Below are 6,524 nucleotides of genomic sequence, written 5' to 3' on the forward strand. Positions count from 1 at the left end.
AAGATTTTAAAGGATAAACGTGATACCTGTATTTTATATTCTCCAGCCAAAGGACTCCATTAAAATCTAAATCACACAAAATCTTCAAATGTCTCATTTTCTTACTCAGGGTAAAAAGCGAAGTCCCTAAATGGTCTGCATAGTCCTATTCTGCCTGCTACTCACCACCTTTGGCCTCAGCTTCTGTGATTTTCTCGCATTGACTTACCTCCAGCACACTGGCCTCCTTGCCAAGACATACGCTTACTGCATGAGATTTCTGTTTGCTGTTCTCTCTACCTGGAATTGTTCCTCTCTCATTTCAACATGACTTATGCCTGTATCACTCTCAGGTCTTCTCTCAAAAGTTACCTTCTCAGAGAGGTCTTTCCCTGGCAACCTTAATTAACTTAAAAAAATAAATTCCCCTCATTTTCTATCCCCTTTCAGTTTTACTTTTTGCACACTACTTATCACCTTCTAATATACCTAGTATTTCCTTTGTTTGATTCTTGCATCTCACCATCAGAATGCCAGCTCCATGAACTGCATTTCTGTCTTGCACTGCTATATCCCCAGAGCCAATAGCATCCTGGTATATTGTAGGCACTTGTTACCTTCTTACTGAATGAATACGTGAATGAAAAACTGGTGTTCAAAGTACTTAAGGATTTATACAAAGTCATACATTATAAATCAGTAACACAGCAGGACTAGATACCAACTTATATCCCCTTTACACAAATTAAATGAAGACTTACTAAGATAATACAGGTGTCAATCTGAAACATAAGCCAACTGACATTTATGTAGGCCTTTATTACTCAAAAACTAATTCTCATTTAATTCTCTTGACCACTCTATCAAGTATAAACTAGTATCTATTTTACAGTTTATAAATTTGATGCTCAAAGAGACTACAGGAAAAAATAGATTCATTGGAAAGAGATCTGTTAAAGATGCTCTTCTGCCCTCTAAAAGAATGTTTCATTTTGCAAAAAGAAGCACTGCAGAATTTCATTCAAGGACAGTTCTTCTAGTAAAAAAAATTTTAAAGTTAAATTCAATATGCCCACAACTTTTCAGATAAATTCTTAGGGCATACAGCAAGTGTTCCAGTTCATCTGGATTCCATCCCTCATTTTGCCTTAAGCTTTTATGAATATCATTCTGAGGTCCAAGAATAGTAGTATAACAGAAAAGTTTACTTTCTTTCTGCATATTTTGTTTTTATGTGGGTGTGCATGTGTATGTGCATGTCTGTATGTGTTTGTAATTTTGTTTTGTTTCAATTTGAGAGGATTTACCAGTCTTAAAGAGTCTGGGTCTACTTTGAACAAATTTAATCACTGCAAATTGGCTGCAGATTAAAATAAAATAAAACAAAAAATCTCATGGAAAACAAACAAAAAGTAGAAAGAGAAATTAAAAATAATTAGCTTGGGAAGGAGCAAAAGTTACCCCATGAAATTCTAACAATTTTCCGAAATATTCTGCCTGCAGCTGAGATTGATATCACAAGCAAATGCAGACATCCACCTTTTTTTTTTCTGAGTATAGCCCCTACATCTACTTGTAGGGTATTCATAAGACATGTAAAATGTGAAATTTATCAGATTTGATGATTCTGAAGAATTAAAAAATCTGGGACTACAAGATATATTCAAGATACCTGCTATGTGTCATAACTTGTACTCCCCAAAATTTATATATTGAAATCCTAATCCCCAAGATGATGGCATTAGGAGATAGGGCCTTTGGGGCGATTACGTCAGTGGGTAGGGCCCTCATGAAGGGATTAGTGTCCATCAGACAGAATCTGCTAAATGCCTTGATTTGGACTTCCTAGTCTCTAGAACTCTGAGAAATGTTCATTGTCTATAAGCTGCCCAGTTTATGGTATTTTTGTTGTAGCAACCTGAATGGACAAAGACAATACCTTAAACGAATGTCTTTCTACCACAACTGCATAGAATATTCCTTTGAAATCCAACTAAAAATTTTTTCCATTGCTGAATCAATTGTAATAACATCACAACTAGGAACTCATAAAAGTGAAACATAAGAAAACTGATTTACAAGAAGAAAAAGCAGAGTGTAGGGTCTTTTTTATGTAATACATTTACCACAGAGACTTTCGGTTTTCAGGTCAAGAAAATTTGGCTGGGGCAAGAATGATTACACTATGGAGGTTAAGCACTAATGCAATAGCCATCTTTATCAAAATAAAAAGTTCATCAATCATAGGAAAAGCACCCGAGAGACTGTTTACTAACATAGTAATTAAGAAACAAGTGTGCAACAAACTACCTGCAAATACAGCAATACTAAGATTTCCTTTATGGACTTAAAAGGTAAATGCATTAGTTGCAGAATATTTATAGGCAATCCAAAATCTTGCATATCTGAGAGGTATTTTTACAGGAACACTGAAAAGCCTCTGACAAAAAAAAAATTAAAACTTAATAAAAGAGAAGAAAATTAATAAGATCTTAGGTTCCAAGTAGATCAGCTCTATTTTCAGTGTCTTAGGGTAACATTATATTTAAGTCATTCTAGAGAGATAATAATCAATTAGCAACCACTACAGAAAATGACTTTAACAGCCAGCCCTGAAAATCTGCTGCAATTACTAATTTTTTAAAAAATTGATTTTTAAACACTGTTATTTTTTTCCAGGAAACTAAAATTCAGACCTGATTCATCTGGACGAACATGAACACCAAGGTATTTTCCTGTTTCAGAGTTTAGAATGTGGAAACTATTTCTGGATGTGGTGTGAAAATAAGAATCCTATGTATTATCCATTTTCGAAGTAGGAGAATGCACTAACCTTACATTTAATGAAATTTAAACTCGGTTGCAGGGAAAAGGAATGAAATCAAAATCATTATAAAAATTTTCATTACTAAATTTTCATTGTCCCAATTATGAACATTACTTGACATAGCAATATAGTTTATGGCAGAGCATAGAGTTCAAGTTCTAGTCAACAGAACATGAATTGAGTCATCACCTCAAACCTCAGAACTCGATTTTGCCCTGTCAAAATCGAATCATCTCAATAAATTATACTTTTCTTGGGTCTCGTTTCTCATCCCTTTAATCATCTTTGAGGCTCTCCTCTGAACAACTTCCAAGTGTTCTGCATTCTTCTCTAGCTTCTGAATTTTAATAACGTACTTGATCAAATGACAAAGGAAGTTGTTATTAGTCTTTCAGAATAATTTCAAGAATAGATACACTCCTAGAAATCATGACTTAAATGAGACCTGTGTAAATCTAAACAATTTAGTTCTACTACCCTCAGTGGAATAGGTAACCAACAGTACATTATTTTACTTGTGTTTCATTATTTATAGAAAATGCTTTTACTCAAAATACACATTGTAAATTTACTTCATTTACCTGAACTGTAAATAAGAGGCGCAATTAAGAGGCGCAAATAAGAAATTGATTTTGAACGTTCTGTAGCTATACTCTTGTTTTGGTGGCACCAATTAACTTAAGTAGGACAGTGCTTATAGCAAAAGTAAATATTTTCATTAGAACACACATCTATTATTGATATGACATTTTGATGGGAGATAGACACATTTTTTACTAGCACACATATCTATTGGTGGCATGACATTTTGAAGGAAGGTTTACACTTTTTTTTATTAACACACATACCCATTATGACATTTCGGCATACATGATATTTTGGTGAGACGATCCATAACCCCTTGCTCTCAGACCTACCTGAGTAGTTTGAGAAATCCAGCTACCTTCCCCACTTTAGCAGGGCACCACCTAGTTTACTTTCAATGCTTTTTTTCTTTCCCCACCTCCAAATGGAGCGGGGAGGCTGAAATGGAAAGGACACAGTGGTTTTAATCCACTCAGCCTGGAGACCCTCCTGATCAGCTCCGTTTCTCAGATTCACAACCACCTCATAACTTAAAGCCCAAATTTACTTAGATAGCTCCCAACCATATCATTGGCCTTTCACTAACCCAACCAGTGACACTTGAACAAAGTGTACAGGGTGTTAATGTATGTTAGCAAATTCTTTGACACTCCTTCGATCAAAAAGTCTTATTCACCAAGTGATTGACTTCTAAAGAATAGAATATGGCAGAAATGAGCAAGTACAAGTTCCAAGGCTAGATTAGAAAAGGTCATTGGGATTCTGACTGATTCTCTCTCCCTTGGGACATGCACCTCAAGAGCCCCTAGCTGCTGTGTAATACGTCTCACTACTATGAAACTGCCATACTGGAGAGACCACAAGGAGAGACCACAAGAGAAAGAAAGAAATGCTGAGGAGCTCCAGACATTTTTGTCTCAAAGTATTTGTATCTTCCCGGACAACAGCCAACATCACCACCACACCTGTGAGCAGCCTTCAGATGGCTCCAGCCCAGCTTTCAAGCCACTGTGATAGAGCAAAGGCAAGCTGACCCTGCTGAGTCCTACCCAAATTGCACCTATGTGAGAAAATGAAATATTGATATTGTTTTAAGCTACCAGTTTGGGGGATGGTTTGTTACGTAGCAATAGACAAGCTGAATACAGACCTTATCCCTATCAACAGAGAAAATCAAGTTTCACATAGAAAAGTGACTAAATCATAGTCTCTATAATTTTTTGATCACACAATCACAAATGTTTGTTTACTTATGTATTGATTTAATACATGTATGACTACACTAATGTACTATGCACAAACTTTCAAAAAGAGGAGATAAAAACAGAAATTCTGATATTCCTCCGGTCCCAAAAGGTTTATTTTGCTCACCCAACTTTGAAAACTTCTGAAGTCAGCACGCAAATTGTTTAGATAATAGTTCTGAAATTCCAGGTGATTTGACAAACTACTAGTTAGGAACAGAATAAAAGTGCCAAATTTGAAGGAAACATGTTTTATGTAGTCTTTTTTTTTTTTTTAATCACTTTAGCAAACAACAGAGACATTTAGAATGGAAGGAAGACTTGGAAGTTTTAGCTAACAACTCAATCTGATATCAGCAATGCCAGTAATTTGTTACAGAAGTTAAGAGACAGCAATTCATGAAGTGTTACTCTTTTGATTTAGTTTGATTGGGTTCCAGGAAAACTCTGTTATAAGATCTACTGCAGTCACTCATGTTCAATGGTGTTTCCTGAAAGTAGACAATCTGGCATAGCGGCCAAGATCACCACTTTGCCAGGAGTGTGGCTTGGTGGTTAAATCTGAAGTAAGCCCACTGCTCTCCCACTGTGCCAAACAGGCTGGGTATCCATGGGCAACTAGTTAACTCTTTAAGCATTAATCTCTACTTCTGCAAATGGTGATGACAAAGGCATCTAACTCAAAGACATCTAACTCTTAAGGTTAATCAAGTATCTAAAGCTCTAAGCACCATTCCTAAATTGGAATGAGTGCTCAATACATGTTGGTTGTTCATTTTTGTTATTATTGTTATTATCAAAAGAGAAATAATTAAATTTATAATTTAAGGAATTAGTAAATTATGTGTCTGTGTGTGTGTGTCTGTCTGTCCTGAAAGAAAATGGCATTCTTTCAGTCAGGATTAAGGCAGAAAACGAGCCCAATCCCAATCTTTTGCTCATCCAGTCCTAGTCCCCCACTCCTCCACCCTAGCCCACCCTCAAACTATTTATAAGTAGGGCAACTGAAATGTGGAAAAGGGAAATAACCCGTCACAAGTAACAAAGCTTATTTATGACAAAAGTTGTACCAAAACTACTGAACCAGATGCATAACAGAAATATCAGTGTACTTTGGAATAAGATGTAGTTCCAATATGTGGTTCAGTAGCATTATAATTCCAGGTAACATCTGTTTCCTCTTCTGTAAAATTGGGAGTCATAATATACATATTGGCTCTTGTGTAGTGAAAATAAAAATATGTATAAAATGATTTTTGTTACACAAATGTAAGGTAGTAACATTATTAGGGGCCATATTTCTTAAGCTTAGTCTAATATGTTTTACACCAATACTTTTCAAACTATAGATGGTAACACATGGGATTTGTGGAATCAGTTTGGTAAGTCACAACCAGCATTTTACAAAAATATAAATAGAGTTGAATAGAACATATTAGGAAATATCCTTTATTTTAGGTGGTAAGGTTTAGAATGATTTTGTGAAAGTTTCACACAAGATAATACATGCACAATCATGTAAAAATATTTTCTCAGTAGACAAGTTTGAAAGTCACCATACCACTGGCTTCGAAACTTCTATATGCCTCAGAATCACTCACAGGGCTTTTTAGAATATGTTAAAAACCAGCTGGTACATTTTGTGCCAGCTTCTGTACAATGTTCTACAGAGATGCTAATATGTAGAAAATCGAAACTGCACAGCACCACCTCATGAGATAGATGAATGCAAAATGGAGGTAGACATTCATATGTTTGCCACAGGTTCCTAACAGTCTTATTTCTATTTTGTTGATAAGATTTGGCCAGAAAACTTTACATAGTAAGGAGTTCTTCAAATATTTACTGGAAAAAAAAATGCACTGACAACTCCCAAATACTTGACTAAA

This window comes from Mandrillus leucophaeus, unplaced genomic scaffold, assembly GCF_000951045.1.
Source record: "Mandrillus leucophaeus isolate KB7577 unplaced genomic scaffold, Mleu.le_1.0 Scaffold704, whole genome shotgun sequence".
In the NCBI taxonomy this organism is placed as follows: domain Eukaryota; kingdom Metazoa; phylum Chordata; class Mammalia; order Primates; family Cercopithecidae; genus Mandrillus; species Mandrillus leucophaeus.